Source organism: Cetorhinus maximus, chromosome 18, assembly GCF_964194155.1.
Source record: "Cetorhinus maximus chromosome 18, sCetMax3.hap1.1, whole genome shotgun sequence".
NCBI lineage: Eukaryota > Metazoa > Chordata > Chondrichthyes > Lamniformes > Cetorhinidae > Cetorhinus > Cetorhinus maximus.
In genome coordinates this window covers 27,839,987-27,855,012 of record NC_135896.1, presented here as the reverse complement: position 1 = coordinate 27,855,012, position 15,026 = coordinate 27,839,987, and the positions used below count along the sequence as shown (strand labels likewise).

Genomic DNA, 15,026 nt, shown 5'->3' with positions numbered 1-15,026 from the left:
TGCTCTTCATGCTGTGCCAGAAGCAAACATGTTGGTTTCCAGCTAAAATCACAAGAACAAATGTTAGAAAAACAATTCAAATTATAGCAGATGAACTTGTATTTTTCTTTAACATATAATTTGCATTACATCTCCAAAGTTAATAGGTAACCTTGTGAATGTTCAGAATTCTATAGATTTCCATCAGAGACAATTGAACTGAAATGTTGTACTTGTGGGTCAAGATATATTATGAATGAAATGGAATAAACACAGGATGACTTAGAAAGTGAGTCTTGAGGTATGGTGGACACATCAATTTATTCCTGTGGCATTACCCACAGCAAGTCAGGATTTCTCATCTGTCCCAGCCATGTTCCAAGCTTCTGTGTTCTCTCTGTCATGATGGGATGGGGTGCAATAGTTATTTCCTGTAATTGAGGGATCTAGAATTTGGAGACATAAATGCAAGATTAAATGAAAGAGATTTAGGGCAGAGAGCAGGAGAAAAAAAGTTGATTTGATCTTTACTTCAGTCACTTTCTTGAGGAGCACAAACCACAGTCTCACATCTCTTAAGAATAGGTAATGTAGCTAATTGAAAGTAGGGGGCAATTACTGCTCTTGTGGAGGATAAACATCAACACTATTTGTTCGCTCAAACAATCTGTTTCCATGCTGTAATTTCTATGCAATTCTTGGCTGACCTCTAATGTTATCCTGAAAAATCAACGAATGTATGAAAAAGCACAATATTGATTCACCATGAACAGTACCACTGGTGATTTAATATATCTACAGACATACTTATTTATAATGTAACATTTTCTATTGAGTATGCATTTTCCAGATGGACTATGGGGAAATGTGCCCTAAATGGTTCCTTTTCCATTTCCTTCTCAAATCTTTGTGCTTCTCTCAATCCCCTCATTCCCATCGCGTCTCCAACTCTTTGTCTCCCATTGCAATTACTACTCCTACTTCTTCCCTATTGAAATGTCTGCTCAGCCTTTATGACTTTGTTTTGCTGTGGCTCAACTCACCTTTAACTCTTTATCAAATCTTACTTCTCCATCCTGAGGTAGTAAGAGGCCAAAGTCCACCTTACCTTCAACTGTATGTCCTCTCTTATCCTCCCATTCATTTCCCTCAATGTGCCATAGTTTCATTTAAATATTACAATCCACTTAAAGAAGATTATACAAATTTTCTGTTGACTTAGATGCTCCATCTGCTATCCAAAATGAGTATAAGGGAAGCTTCATGAATTATGAAGTTCAAGAGTCACAGACCTTTATATCATTCTTCTGAACTTGTAATACCTTTTAAGTACATAATTCTGTTAAAAAATTATTTAAATATTCTTCCAGCCCTGTGAATTTTTACCATCTTAATGTTCTGTTCTTTTTATTTGGAGCCTCAAATTGCATGCAAATTTATCACCAGACCACTAACTTCACATAGAACTGGCTCAGTTGGAGTATTGTGTTAAATTCCAGGAACCACACCGTGCACACCATGTCATAGAACATACAGAGGGTGCAGAGGAGATTTACTAGAATAGTACCAGGGATGAAGGAGTTCAGTTATATGAAGAGACCAGAGAACCTGAGGGTTGTTCCTCTTAAAGCATAATAAGATGAGGAGAATTGATGGAGAAGTTTGAAATCATGAATGGTTTTGCTGGAGTAAATAAGGAGAAACTGTTTCCAGTGGCAGAAGGGTCACCAGAGGACAGATATCAGACAAAAGAACCAAAGGTGACATGAGGAATTTTTTTTTTTACATGAGTTGTTATGATCTGGAATGCCTGAAGAGGGCAGAGGAGGGAGGGAGGTGGTGGGAACTGATTCAATAATAACATTCAAAAAAGAATTGAATAAATACTGGAAGGGAGTTTTTTTTTTGCAGAGGAGTGGAATTAATTGAATAGCTCTGCCAAAAAGCCTGTAGAGGCATGATAGGCTGAATGGCCTCCTACTGTACTCATCTGATTCTAAAATATTTGCAAGACTTCAGCAGAATGGAAAGAGCCAAAACATTTAGAGCGCTTACAACAAAAGCTGTAATCCATGTAGAACTGTAATCCATCTCCCAGGTTGTTTTTTTGTTACTAACCATATATTTTGTCCCATACAGCCTTTCAAAAGGCTGAAACAATTGACCACCTACTCCCCCACCCCACGCCTCTGCCACCACACCCCACCCCATCCCCAACCCCAGCTGGCTCCCAAAATAGACCAGCAGCTTTCCACAGTTAAATAAATAAAGGCAACCTTAAAATCCTGAAGTGAGCTTCAGTGAATGGCAAAGTTTGCTGCTGCTCCTCAGCCTTGCCACTTAAATAGCAGAACACGAAAAAGTCTAGTCTACAGAAATATGCTATTAAGATATGCAACAAAAATATTAATCAAATTATATTTGAGCCGAGAAATTCCACAGTTGTTACGTTTAACCCACATACAACATAAGCTTAATGTGGAAGTTTTGTGCAATGCATCTAACATTTCCTAATACTGTTGTCTTATTTTGAATTAGTATAATGAATAGATATGAACACTACTAAGATGAATTGTTTGTAGATTTTTAAGGCCTACTTTAGCAGACTTTGTGCAAATTCCCAAATATATTAAATGTGACATACAATAAAAACTAGAATTTATTACGCAAAGATAAAGATGTAATGAACATACGAACATACAAAATAGATGCAGAAGTAGGCCATTCGGCTCCTCGAGCCTGCTCCACCATTCAATAGGATCATGGCTGATTTGTTTGTGTTTCAAATTCCACATTCTCATCTACCCCCAAGAACCTTTGATTCCCTTGCCTAACAAGAATGTATCTACCTCCACCTTAAAAATATTAAATGACCCCGCTTCCACTGCCTTCTGAGGAAGAAAGTTCCAAAGTCGCACAACCCTCTGAGAGAAAAAAATTCTCCTCATCTCCGTCCTAAAAGCGCAACTTTAAAACAGTGCCCCTTGTTCTGGACTCACCCACAAGAGGAAACATCCTTTCCATGTCCACCTTGTCATAACCGTTCAGGATCTTATAAACTTCAATCAAGTCACCCCTCACTCTTATAAACTCTAGCGGAAACAAATCCAATCTGTCTAACCTTTCCTCATAAGACAAACCACTCATTCCAAGTATCAATCTAGTAAACCTCTTCTGAACCGCCTCCAATACAGTTACACCTTTCCTTAAATAAGGAGACCAAAACTGCACACAGTATTCGAGATGCGGTCTCACCAATGCCCTGTATAACTGAAGCATAACATCCTTACTTTGATATTCAATTCCTCTCATAATAAAACATAGCATTCCATTAGCCTTCTTAATTACTTGCTGTACCTGCATACTAACTTTTTCTGACTCATACGCTAGAACACCTAGGGCAGAATTCTTCCCTCATCGGGTGGGCACGGCGGGCAGGCCCGGGAGTGGCCGCGAAACCAACAGCTGCCCGTAATCGGGCTCCGACTGCAATTTCATGCTGGATGGCCAATTAATGGCAAACCAGTGTGAAATGCGTGCTGGGAGCCTCAGTGCTGATGGGGTGGGGGCGGGAGGAGCGTGAGTGCTGAGGTCTGTGCATGCGCAGGGGGGCACGCACGGACAGCTCCCTGAAGGCACAGATTTGCCTCAGAGAGCTGACAGATTTTAAATACAAAAATAAACTTTTAACATATGAGATAAACATGTCCCCACATGTGACTCAGTCACATGAAGAGGAACATGTGAAAAAGGATGTTAAATTTTTTTTTAGTAAACACTGGAAACCTCATCCCGCCCGTGGATGACTTTGTTAAAAATGCAAAGGCTGCCTGGCCTATTTGCCCGCCCGCCAATCGAACAGGTAACGATAAATGCAACTTAATTAACTACTTAAAGGCCTTAATAGGCCTCTTAATTGTCTGCCACCTCTTGTGCGCACCCACCGACCAAAAGATCATGAGAGTGCGTGATGACATCGGGATGCTCGCCTGACATCATCGCGCACTATTTCACTTCAGTTCGGGTCGGGCACACACCTGCCCGTGGGACGAAAAATTCTGCCTCTAGATCCCCCTGCACCTTAGAATTCTGCAGCCATTCTTCGTTTAAGCAATGCTCTGCTTTTTTTATTCTTCCTGCCAAAGTGAACAACTTCACATTTGCCCACATTATAATCCATCTGCCAGATTTTTGTCCACTCATTCAACCTATCTATGTCTGCCTGCAACCTTTTTGTGTCATCTGAAAATTTAGCTACCATGCCTTCACTCCCCTCATCTAAGTCCTTGATCTAAATTGTAAAAAGTTGAGGCTCCAGCAAAGATCCCTGTGAGACACCACTCATCACATTCTGACAATCAGAAAAAGACGCATTTATGCATAATTTCTGTTTTCTGCCAGCCAGCCAATCTTCTATCCATGCCAATATGTTGCCCGCTACACCATAAGCTTTTAATTTCCATAATAACCTTTGATGTGGTACCTTATCAAATGCCTTCTGGAAATCCAAGTACAGTATGTCTACAGGCTCCCCTTTATCCACAGCGCATGTTTCTCCTTCATAGAATTCCAATAAATTGGTTAAACATGGGACAGAATCTTGCCCTTGTTGGGCGGGCTCGGTGGGGCTGGGTAGGGGTGGTTGGGAAGCCAACCGCCGCCCGCGATTGAGGCCGGAAGGCAATTTCGCGCTGGTGGGCCAATTAAGACCCGCCCAGCGTGAAACGGGAGTTGTAGTGCTCAGCGCTGCCTGTGTGGGCGGGGGGGTGGGTGTGAGCGGAGCGAGCGCGACCCTCGCGCATATGCACAAGTGAACACTTCACCATCTCCCTGAGGCGCAGAGCTGCCTCAGGGAGATGAAGCATTTTCAAAAAGAAAATAAAGGGAAAAATTTTCCCCCCATTGTGGGGGGAAGTGCAGGAGCGGGCATGTGCAGGCGCGCCTCCGATCGGCACCCCCAATTGGGGGTGCGCCGCCATTTTACGTGGGCGTACCAATTAAGGCCCGCCCATCGTGACGTCCACCAGGAAGTGCTATGCTTTAGGAAACCTCATCCTGCCCGTGGATGAGGTTTCCTAAAAAGTACAATGGCCGCTTGGCCTTCTTGCCTGGCTGCCAACTGTAAGGTTGGATGGGCAGTGAAAAATTTAATTTAATAACCTTGTTAATGCACTTAACAGGCCTTTTAATTGTCGGTGGGCACGCTGCTAACTCCAGCGCGCACCCGTCGAACGAAATATCACACAACTGCCCGTTGACGTCAGAACGCTCACCCAATGTCAACACGCAACATTTTATGCAAAAGCCTGGGGGCACGCCCGCCCGAGCTAAAAATTTTACCCCAATTTCCCTTTCACAAAACCATGCTGACATCTCCCGATTACCTTGAGTTTCTCTAAGTGCCCAGTTATAACCTTAATGATCAATTCTAACACCTTCCCCAGAACAGGCATCAAGCTAACTGGCCTATAGTTTCCTGTTTTCTGTCTCCCTCCAGTCTGATGGAACCTTTCCAGAATCTCACGCATTTTGGAAAATTAACACTAATGCATCTGCTACCTCATTAGCCACCTCTTTCAAGGCCCTAGGACGAAGTCCATCAGGGCCCGGAGACTTGTCAGCACGCAGCTCCATCAGTTTGCTCAGTACCGCTTCCCTAGTGCCCTCTCCCTTCCACCTCTTGATTTATAGCTATTACTGGAATGTTTCTATATCCTCTATAGTGAAGACTGAAGCAAAATATTTGTTCATTTCATCTACCATTTCCTTATTATCTACTATTAACTCCCCACTGTCATTCTCTAGAGGACCAACACTCACTTTACTTACTCTTTTCCTTTTTAAATACCTGTACAAACCCCTACTATCCGTTTTTAAATTTCTAGCTAGCTTCCTCTCTAATTTCTTACTCCTGATTAACCTTTAGTCATTCTCTGCCGTGCTTTATATTCTGACCAATCATCTGACCTGCCACTCATCTTTGTGCAGTTATATACTTTTTCCTTAAGTTTGATGCTTTCCTTAACTTCTTTTGTTAACCACGGATGATGGGCCCTCCCCTTAGATTTTTTCTTTATAGTAGGAATATACTTATTCTGAGTATTCTGAAATATCTCCTTAAATGTCTGCCGCTGCTTCTCCATTCATCTATCCCCTAGCCTAGTATCCCAGTTCACTTCAGCTAGCTCAGTTTTCACCCCCACATAGTTGTCCTTATTTGAGATTAAAATACTAGTCTTAGATCCACTCTTCTCCCTTTGAAACTGGATGTAAAATTCAATCTAATTTTGGTCACTGCTACCTAGGGGTGCCTTCACTTTGAGGTCATTAATTAATCCTGAAAAAAGTGACAGTGATATCGTAAAGCTAATCTTAAAATTAATGAACTAAAGACAAGCTTCAGCTTTCACCCTGATCTACAGAATGAGGCATTTAATTTGCCTAAAAATTTTGAAGGTTCATTAATATTTGATATCTGGGCTTAGCAAAGATGGAATTTTTGGTGCCATGTCCAATTAAAATTTTACTGAAAAAGTATCATGGATCCCCTCCCCACCAAAAAAAGTTAAAAAAAACACTTTATGAACATAGAAAAGATTTTTCATTCCAAGTGATGAAATGTTTTCAAGTAACAATTAGATATATAAATCTAATGTTGCTTTGGTTATGAAACGTATCATTGGAGTTCCCTGAGGAAGTAATATGTGCTGTGGATAAAGGGGAACCGGTGGATGTACTGTACTTAGATTTCCAGAAGGCATTTGATAAAGTACCACATCAAAGATTATTGCGGAAAATAAAAGCTCATGTATAGAGGTTAACATATTGGCATGGATAGAAGATTGGTTGGCTAACAGGGGGCAGAGAAAAGGCATAAATGGGTCTTTTTCAGGTCGGTAAGAGGTAATGAGTAGTCTGCCACAGGGATCAGTACTGGGGCCTCAACTGTTTACAATTTATATAAATGACTTGGATGAAGGGCTGGATGGGATGGTTGCCAAATTTGCTGATAACACAAATATGGGTAGAAAAGTAAGTTGTGAAGAGGACATAAGGAGGCCAAAAAAAGATATAGATAGGTTATGCGAGTGGGCAAGGATCTGGAAAATGGAGAATAATGTGGGAAAACGTGAAATTGTCCATTTTAGCAAGAAGAATAAAAGAGATGCATATTATCTATATGGTGAGAGATTGCAGAGCTCTGAGATGCAGAGGGATCTGGGCATCCTATTACATGAATCACAAAAGGCTAGTATGCAGGTACAGCAAGTAATTAGGAAAGCTAATAGAATGTTATCATTTATTGCGAAGGGAATTGAATACAAAATTAGGGACGCTATGCTTCAGTTATACAGAGCACTAGTGGGACTACATCTGGAGTACTGTGTACAGTATTGGTCACCTTATTTAAGGAAGGGGGTAAGTGCGTTGGAAGCAGTTCAGAGACCTGGAATAGGCGGGTTGTCTTATGAGGAAAGGTTGGACAGACCCGGCTTGTATCTGCTGGAGTTTAGAAGAGTAAGAGGCGACTTGATTGAAACTATAAAATCCTGAGGGGGCTTGACTTGGTGGATGAGGAGAAGATGCTTCCTCTTGTGGAAGAATCTAGAACTTGGTATTACTGTATAAAATAAGGGGTCGCCTATTTAAAACGGAGATGAGGCAAATTTTTTTCTCTCAGAGGGTCATGGGTCTTTGGAACTCTCTTCCTGAAAAGGTGGTGGAAGCAGACTGTTTGAATATTTTTAAGGCAGAGGTGGATTCTTGGTAAGCAAGGGGGGGTTATAGGTTATCGGGGGTAGACGGGATGCAGATTTGAGGTTACTATCAGATCAGCCATGATCTTATAAAATGGTGGAGTAGGCTCGAGGGGGGGAATGGCCTACTCCTGCTCCTTGTCCATATGTTTATATTTGGTGTTAAGATTATGTAGTCAACTACTTATTTGCAAGGGACAATTTTAAAATTGGGTGGGTAACCTCACCAAACAGGAATACAAGGAAATTATGATCACATAATCCATAATTTTAAGAACAGAAAAGTATGGTAAGCATACAATTGAGCAGAAAATCGTGGCAACATTCCCTGCAATGTCTCAGTATGTGGTCCTACTGGGTGCAGTTTCTTGCAGGAAGCATGCATTTGTAAAACTAACACTGTAGTCTCATATTTAATATCACTTATATCCTATAATGCGTGTTTTAATATACATATGAGCCACAAATTGTGAGTAAATGAAAGTAATTTTTTTCTGATATGCAGTAATGACATTAATTATTAATGCTGCAAAATAGATGCCCTCATGCATTCACAAAGTTTGACATCAGCAGTGAGTAACTGCTGATAGAACTAAAACTGAGTAAATTAATAGTATGTAGTATATGATATAATACACTGGAATTTTTCAGGGCTGTGATCTATTTTTGAATTTAATCTGGTTATAAAATCTTTTCATTTTCATTATTGTAAAATTGGATTTAGCTTGAACCGTTTCAGATTATTTTTCTATAATCATTCCCACTCATCCATTATGCTTCATACAAACAATTAGGTACTCATCACTCCATGTATAATTCACTAACATATATCTAGGAGAGGTGTGATCACTAAACTTGAACCAGCAGCATTTGTATAATTTTATTAAACAAAATCCTTACACTTTAAAGTTCTCCATGATGTGCGCACTTATCCTCCGCATTCGATTAATTTCATCATCCAGCTGACTACTCTTTACTTGTAGTTCATCAATGTGTTGTCTCTTTTTTGTAATGGTTGCTGAATATACTAGAAAAAACACAAAACAAGTTAGAATACCAAAGTCTATTCTTTTCTGTTTGTTAATTTGGTCAGAAATGCAACAAAGCATGTTTTATCTTATAATGTTGCCACAAAACACATTAGTAATTTCAGGCACAATTCTAGGATTGATGTTTGTAAAATTCAGAACTACCTTTCAGTGCTAATTTTCAGCTACTTTTAGACTACAGCTGTAGCACTGGTGGTTTTGCTCCACAGACAAATACTAAAGTTATAATGTAAATACAAAAATAATTGTTGAAGAGTTTCTACTCAAAACATTATCCAACTTCTCATTTTGCTCTCTAGTGGATGACCTGTTAGAGATTTACTCTTATTTCAAAGTATCCAGCATTTACAGTTTTTCCACTACTTACATGGGCCTTGCTTTCTAAAATTATGACACTCAAATTAATTCTGTAATATTTACAGTAATTTCAGGGCTAGTCTTCTGCCCATTGACTGTGACTGGGCAACAAAAAATGAAACACTAAAGCAGTATCCATGGGCGGTATTTACTGGATGTGACTCAGGTCTTGCCCACCGGCTGGAGAGCCGGCGAGAACCCTTTGCCTCTTTTCTGGAAGGCCCGCTGAATTAAGTACAAATTAGGCACTTAACTGGGCAGCAGCGGGCTTTCCCTGGGGTCAAGGACCTTGGGGACAGACATCCCGCCCCAAGAGCTGGTGGACACTCAGAAGCCAACAGCTCCTCGTTGCTCCGTAGCGCCACTGGGGAGGCGGTGGCTGCTGTTGATACTATACCCATCCAAGGCCAAGGATATGAACATATGAGCATACAAGTTAGGAGCAGGAATTGGCCATTCAGCCCCTCAAGTCTGCTCCAGTATTTGATAAGGTCATGGCTGATCTGATTGTGGCATAAACTCTGCTTTCCTGTCTAACCCTATAACCTTTGACTTCCATGTCAATCAAGAATCTATCCAACTCAGGCTTACAAATATTCAATGACCCTGCCTCCACTGTTCTCTGGGGAAGAGATTTCCACAGATCAACGACTCTCTGAAAGAAAGATTTTCTCCTCATCTCTGTCTTAAATGGGAGATCCCTTAGTTTTAAACTGTGCTCCTAGTTCTAGTCTCTCCCATAAGGGCAAACATCCTCCTGGCATCTACCCTGTCAGTCCCCTCAGGATCTTATACGTTTCAATAAAATCACAGATTATGGGCAAAATTTTCTGCCTGTCAGGTGGGCGGGCCCGACCCAATCTCCGGCGGGCGGGGAGCCAATCCCCATCGGAGAAGCGGGCCGCACCGCCATTTTACGTGGGCGGGCCAATTAAGGCCCGCCCAGCGTGATGTCCGGCAGGAAGCACTATGCGCTTCCTGTGTGGGCGGGGGGATTCCCCAAAAGAGAGAGTGCGCTCTTTCGCGCATGCGCACGAAAGAGTGCACATCTCCCTGAGGCAAAGTGCAGCCTCAGGGAGATCAGTTCCATTTTGAAAAAGACTAAAAATAGAAAATTGGTGGATGAGATTTCATGTTTTTTCTATTTGCCACCGGGGCTCCTGGCCTGCCCGCCAACCTTAAGGTTGGACGGGCAGGTCCTTTAATTGTTTAATTAATCTTGTCAATGGCCTCAATTGGCCATTGACAGGTCGGCGGGCCCGCAGCTGATTTTGCTGTGGCCCCGCCTTCCTGAAAATTTAAATAGGGCGGGATGACGTTGGGGGTTCCACCCGACACCATCCCGCGTTATTTTACACGTCGGCAAGCGGGCCCAGCCCCCTGCTCGCCAACGGCAAAATTCTGCCCTATTTTTCTAAACTCCAATGGATACAGGCCCAACCAGTCCAACCTTTCCTCATAAGATAATCCCTACATCCCAGAAATCAATCGAGTGAATTCTTTCTGAATTGTTTCTAATGTAATTATATCCATTCTTATGTAAGGAGGCCAAAACTGTACTCAGTACTCCAAATGTGGTCTCACCAGACCCCTATACAACTGCAGCAAAACTTCCCCACCAATATATTCCAATCCCCTTGCAATAAATACCAACATTCCATTTGTCTTCCTTATCATTTGCTGTACCTGCACTCACTTTTTATGATTCATGTACCAGGACACCTCTGTTCCCTCTCTACAGCAGAGTCCTGCAATCTCTCTCGATTTAAATAAGATACTGTTTTTCCATTCTTCCTGCCAGTGGACGAGTTCACATTTTCCCACATTATACTCAGCCAAATTTTTGCCCACTAACTTAACCTATCCATACCCCTTTGCAGACTCCTTATGTCCTCTTCACAACGTATTTTCCTACCTATCTTTGTCATCAGCAAATTTAGCAACGATACATTCAATCCCTTCATCAAAGTCATTGATATGGATTGTAAATAGTTGAGCCCACAGCATTGATTCCGGTGGTACTCCACTAGTTACAGCTTACCAACCTGAGAATATCTTATTTATCCCTAATCTCTGCTTCCTGTTAGCTAACCAGTCCTCTCTCCAAGCGAATGTGTTACCCCCTACACCATGAACTCTTATTTTGTGTAGTAAACTTTAATGTGGCACCTTATCAAATGCCTTTTGGAGCTCCAAGTTTATCACATCTACAAGTTCCCCTTAATCCATGTTGCTTGTTACTTCCTCAAAGAACTCTAATAAATTAGTCAAACATGATTTCCCTTTCATAGAACCTTGTTGGCTCTGCCTAATTGTATTAAGATTTTCTAATTGCCCCTTATAACCTCTTTAATAATAGATTTTAGCAGTTTTCCAATGACAGATGTTAGGCTAACTGGCCTATACTTTCCAGACAGATGTTACACTAACTGCCTGTAGTTTCTTAGGATTGCCAATGGACTCAGGCACAGTTGGGCGATGGTGGGAGCGTGATTGTGGGGTGGGAGTCACGGGGGGGGGGGTCAGCAGCAAGGGGAGAGGGGTGGGTCTTAGTGGCCCATCCCCCTTCCTGATGCCTGATCCTTCAATCAAGTACTGAGGGCCTTTGAACAAGGGAACCCTTCTGGGAACCCGCAAGCAACCCCAACAGGATTTGCTTTTTGGGCTTCCTGCATGGTGGATGGAATTTTCTGCTCTCATCAGTGGCAGGAATCATGGCAGGAGGGGGCGTGATGAAAAGGTCAGTTTCCCACTGGCAGGAAATTGGTTTGGAATTTTGTTCTCCCAACTTTGATGGCAGGTCGAATTTCCTGCTGATCTATGTCAGGAACCACATTTGCATTCATTTGCATCACATTAATGCTCATCAACTCACCAGAATTACATTCCCCCTCCAAATTAAGTGCCCTGCCAGTGGATAATTAGAACGGTCTGTTTCCCGATTGTATATAAGTGGCATGCACCTGCCGAGCTTCACTTCATCAATGACTTTGAGGCATGTAGACACTGCTTTTGCCTGCCTTCAAGAGTGCTGCTGGGAGATTTTGGGTGCATGTATCAGAAGCTGCACCAAGGCTAGGCACGGGAGGCAATACCAGCAGGGAGGGGGAAGACAGAGACAGGTATGGAGGGGAAGGGTGGTCGAACATGGGAAAAAAGGGGGAAAACAGATGCAGGATTGTGGGAATTGGAACATGGGAGAGAAGGGATGGAACATGGGAGAGGACTAGGGGGTGATCAAGGAACAGAGTGGAGTAGTGAAAGGCTGTCCTTGGGCAAGAGTTATAAGACTGTCCAAGGAGGAGTCAGAGACTGTCCTGGGGCTGAGGCCACGCTGTCAGGGGCATATTGAAGAGACTGTCCTGGAGCTGAGCCCATGCTATCGGAGGCATATTGAAGAGAATGCCCTGAGGCTATGCGGGCCATGTTAGAGGACTTTGCATGGCATGCATGTCTTGGTCCCAGTGTCGGGCCGGGGAAGGCCTCTCTGGGCAGTGATGGTGGTGTACAGCATGGCGTACAAAGCGTGGTCAGTCACCAAAGAAATTAGGTCCTGGGGGTAAGAGGCATAGTACTGTGAAGTAGACGAAACAGTGACGATGAGGGGACTCATCTGCATCCTGTAAGTCGGTAGCTGAAAAATCATGGAGGGGGTACTGTAAGGTCTCATGAGGAAGGGGGTCCCAGAAGGTCGTGGCCTCGAGAACAGGAGGGATCAGATCAACAAAGAGCTTGGGGCATCAACATTAAAGGGTTCAGGGGGATGACAGGAGTATCAACAATGATGGGTTCAAGGATAATGGGGGAGCTGGATAGTGATAGGAGGAAGGGGAATTAGGAGGTGGTGAGGATGGAGGAGTATGGGAGGGATATTCAAGCTGGTCTCACAGACAAAGATTTGCAACACCATTTTTGAGTTCACCTTGCAATGATAAAGTTCGAAAATCAAACTAGAAAAAGGAGAGTCGAGGAGGAGTCTCAAGTCATGTGGGAGCAGTTCAGCACAGCAAATCTTGGCCGATTGAAGGGGCACCCTAAAACTGTTTTATTCAAACCATGGAGACATGGCTCAGCTGAGTACTGGACTCGAGGATCTCATGCACTATGAATGAGCTTGGCTCCTTTACTAATAGTGCACATTCAGCCAAGAATCCATTAAGTTTAGGTGCTGCGGTGCATATGGTCTTAATTGGCATCTGATCCTTACAGAGGATTCTCAGAATAGATACAGGCTCCAAGAATCCAAGTCTGCTGCACAGAGGCAGTATGGGCCCTACAAGCTTCCGTGTTCCCATTGCATTGGTCATGCCATTCAAGGCACCATGCTTGCAGTCAGAACGTAAGTGCAAGGACTGGGCATCCATAGTTGTTGTAACGGCCACTGGAGGACAACCAACATAAGGCTGACTGTGGCTCCTAGGGCTTGGGTCTTTTGACCCTAATGAAGATTCTTGTGAATGTACATTCACATCTGAAGAGAAAAATCAGATCCCTGCAAGGGGTATGCGATGTGCAGACTAAGGGAGAGTCGAGGGCTGGAGAATGCAGAGCTGCCTTGTATATGGAGGAAGACAATTCAATGGGACTTACCATTGATTGTTCAACTGTATCCATTCATAGAAACAAGGAGTGGAGAATGCAGGCTGCAAACAACACTGCCATCTTGATATCTTTGATTAGAACGAGGAGAAGAGGGGCCCGTGACTGATTGGCACAGCTCAAGGAAGGTCGTCGCCTTGAGGAACAAGAGCCAGCGGGGCCCTAGGAAGACCCAGATGCTGACAAAGAGGGGCCAAATCCATGAAGACAGTTGGTGTGACAAAGGATCTACAGAAGACGCAGCTCATACATGGAGATGAGCGAAATACAGTATCGCAGATGCCTTCACTTGTCTAGGGGTATTGTAGCTTAGATTTGCCACATTCTCTGTGAGGAACTCATGCCACATGGACTTGGAGAGCAACCAATGCCAGTTGCTTTTAAAGTTACCGCTGCACTAAACTTTTTTGCCTTCAGATCCTTCCAGGGCTCCACTAGGGACCTTTGCAGAATCTCAAAATTGGTGACACACAAATGCATAAGGAAGGTGACCGATGCCCTTTTCAATAAAGCTCACCATTATGTGAAATTCTGCACAGATGAAGTGAGCCAGGCTGCCAGATTCACTGTGATCACAGGCTTTCTGTAAGTGCAGGGCACTATCAACTGCACACATGTGGCTTTGAGAGCTCCCTGGCAGCAGCCTGTGAGATTCTTGCCCTACACCAGCCTGTGCAGGTAAAGCTGGACTTTCCACATGGTGTGGGCCCATTAATTAGCCACTTAAGGGCCTCAATTGGCCCAAGTATGGGCAGGCTGCCTGACACCTCCCCTGTCTCCCATAAAATTTCAGACAGGTCAGGGCGGGCAGGTAGGTGGATGGCAGGATGGCCACCCACTGGATTTTAAGTTTCCTCCTGCCTTCATTAAACTGGTGGGGGAGTGTAAGAATCAGCCCAATTTTCTGGTTGAACAAGGCTCCAAGACAGGAGGCTCAACTCTCAAAATTTACCCTTACATTCCAGTTTATTTTTATTGCCACAGTGCATAAGATAAGAAAAGAATACTTACTGTGAATCTGTTGTTTAACTTCATTTTGCTGTTGTGAACCCTGATCTACCTGGAATACTAGCCATATTTAGATAAATCAGAATTTTTAAAAATTATATATCAAAATATTGAATATCAATTACGTATTATAATTATTAAACATATTATAATTATTATTGTTTTATCAATTACATATTCTTACCTAGTTTTAGTAAAATTTTATCCAGATTTGTTAGCTTATTGGTATTTTCCATCTCTCCTGAACAACACAAAAAAATCTCAATGTGACATCTCT

General features: G+C 42.8%; 1 long non-coding RNA gene across 1 annotated transcript; it reads right to left on the bottom strand.

The window, feature by feature from the left end:
* Positions 1–249: 249 nt before the first annotated feature.
* Positions 250–14,792, bottom strand: LOC144693468 (uncharacterized). The gene is made up of 3 exons (XR_013579542.1): positions 14,753–14,792; positions 8,637–8,763; positions 250–425 (listed from the first exon to the last, which is right to left on the bottom strand). It is a non-coding gene; the product is annotated as an uncharacterized LOC144693468 (long non-coding RNA).
* Between the last annotated feature and the right edge of the window lie 234 nt (positions 14,793–15,026).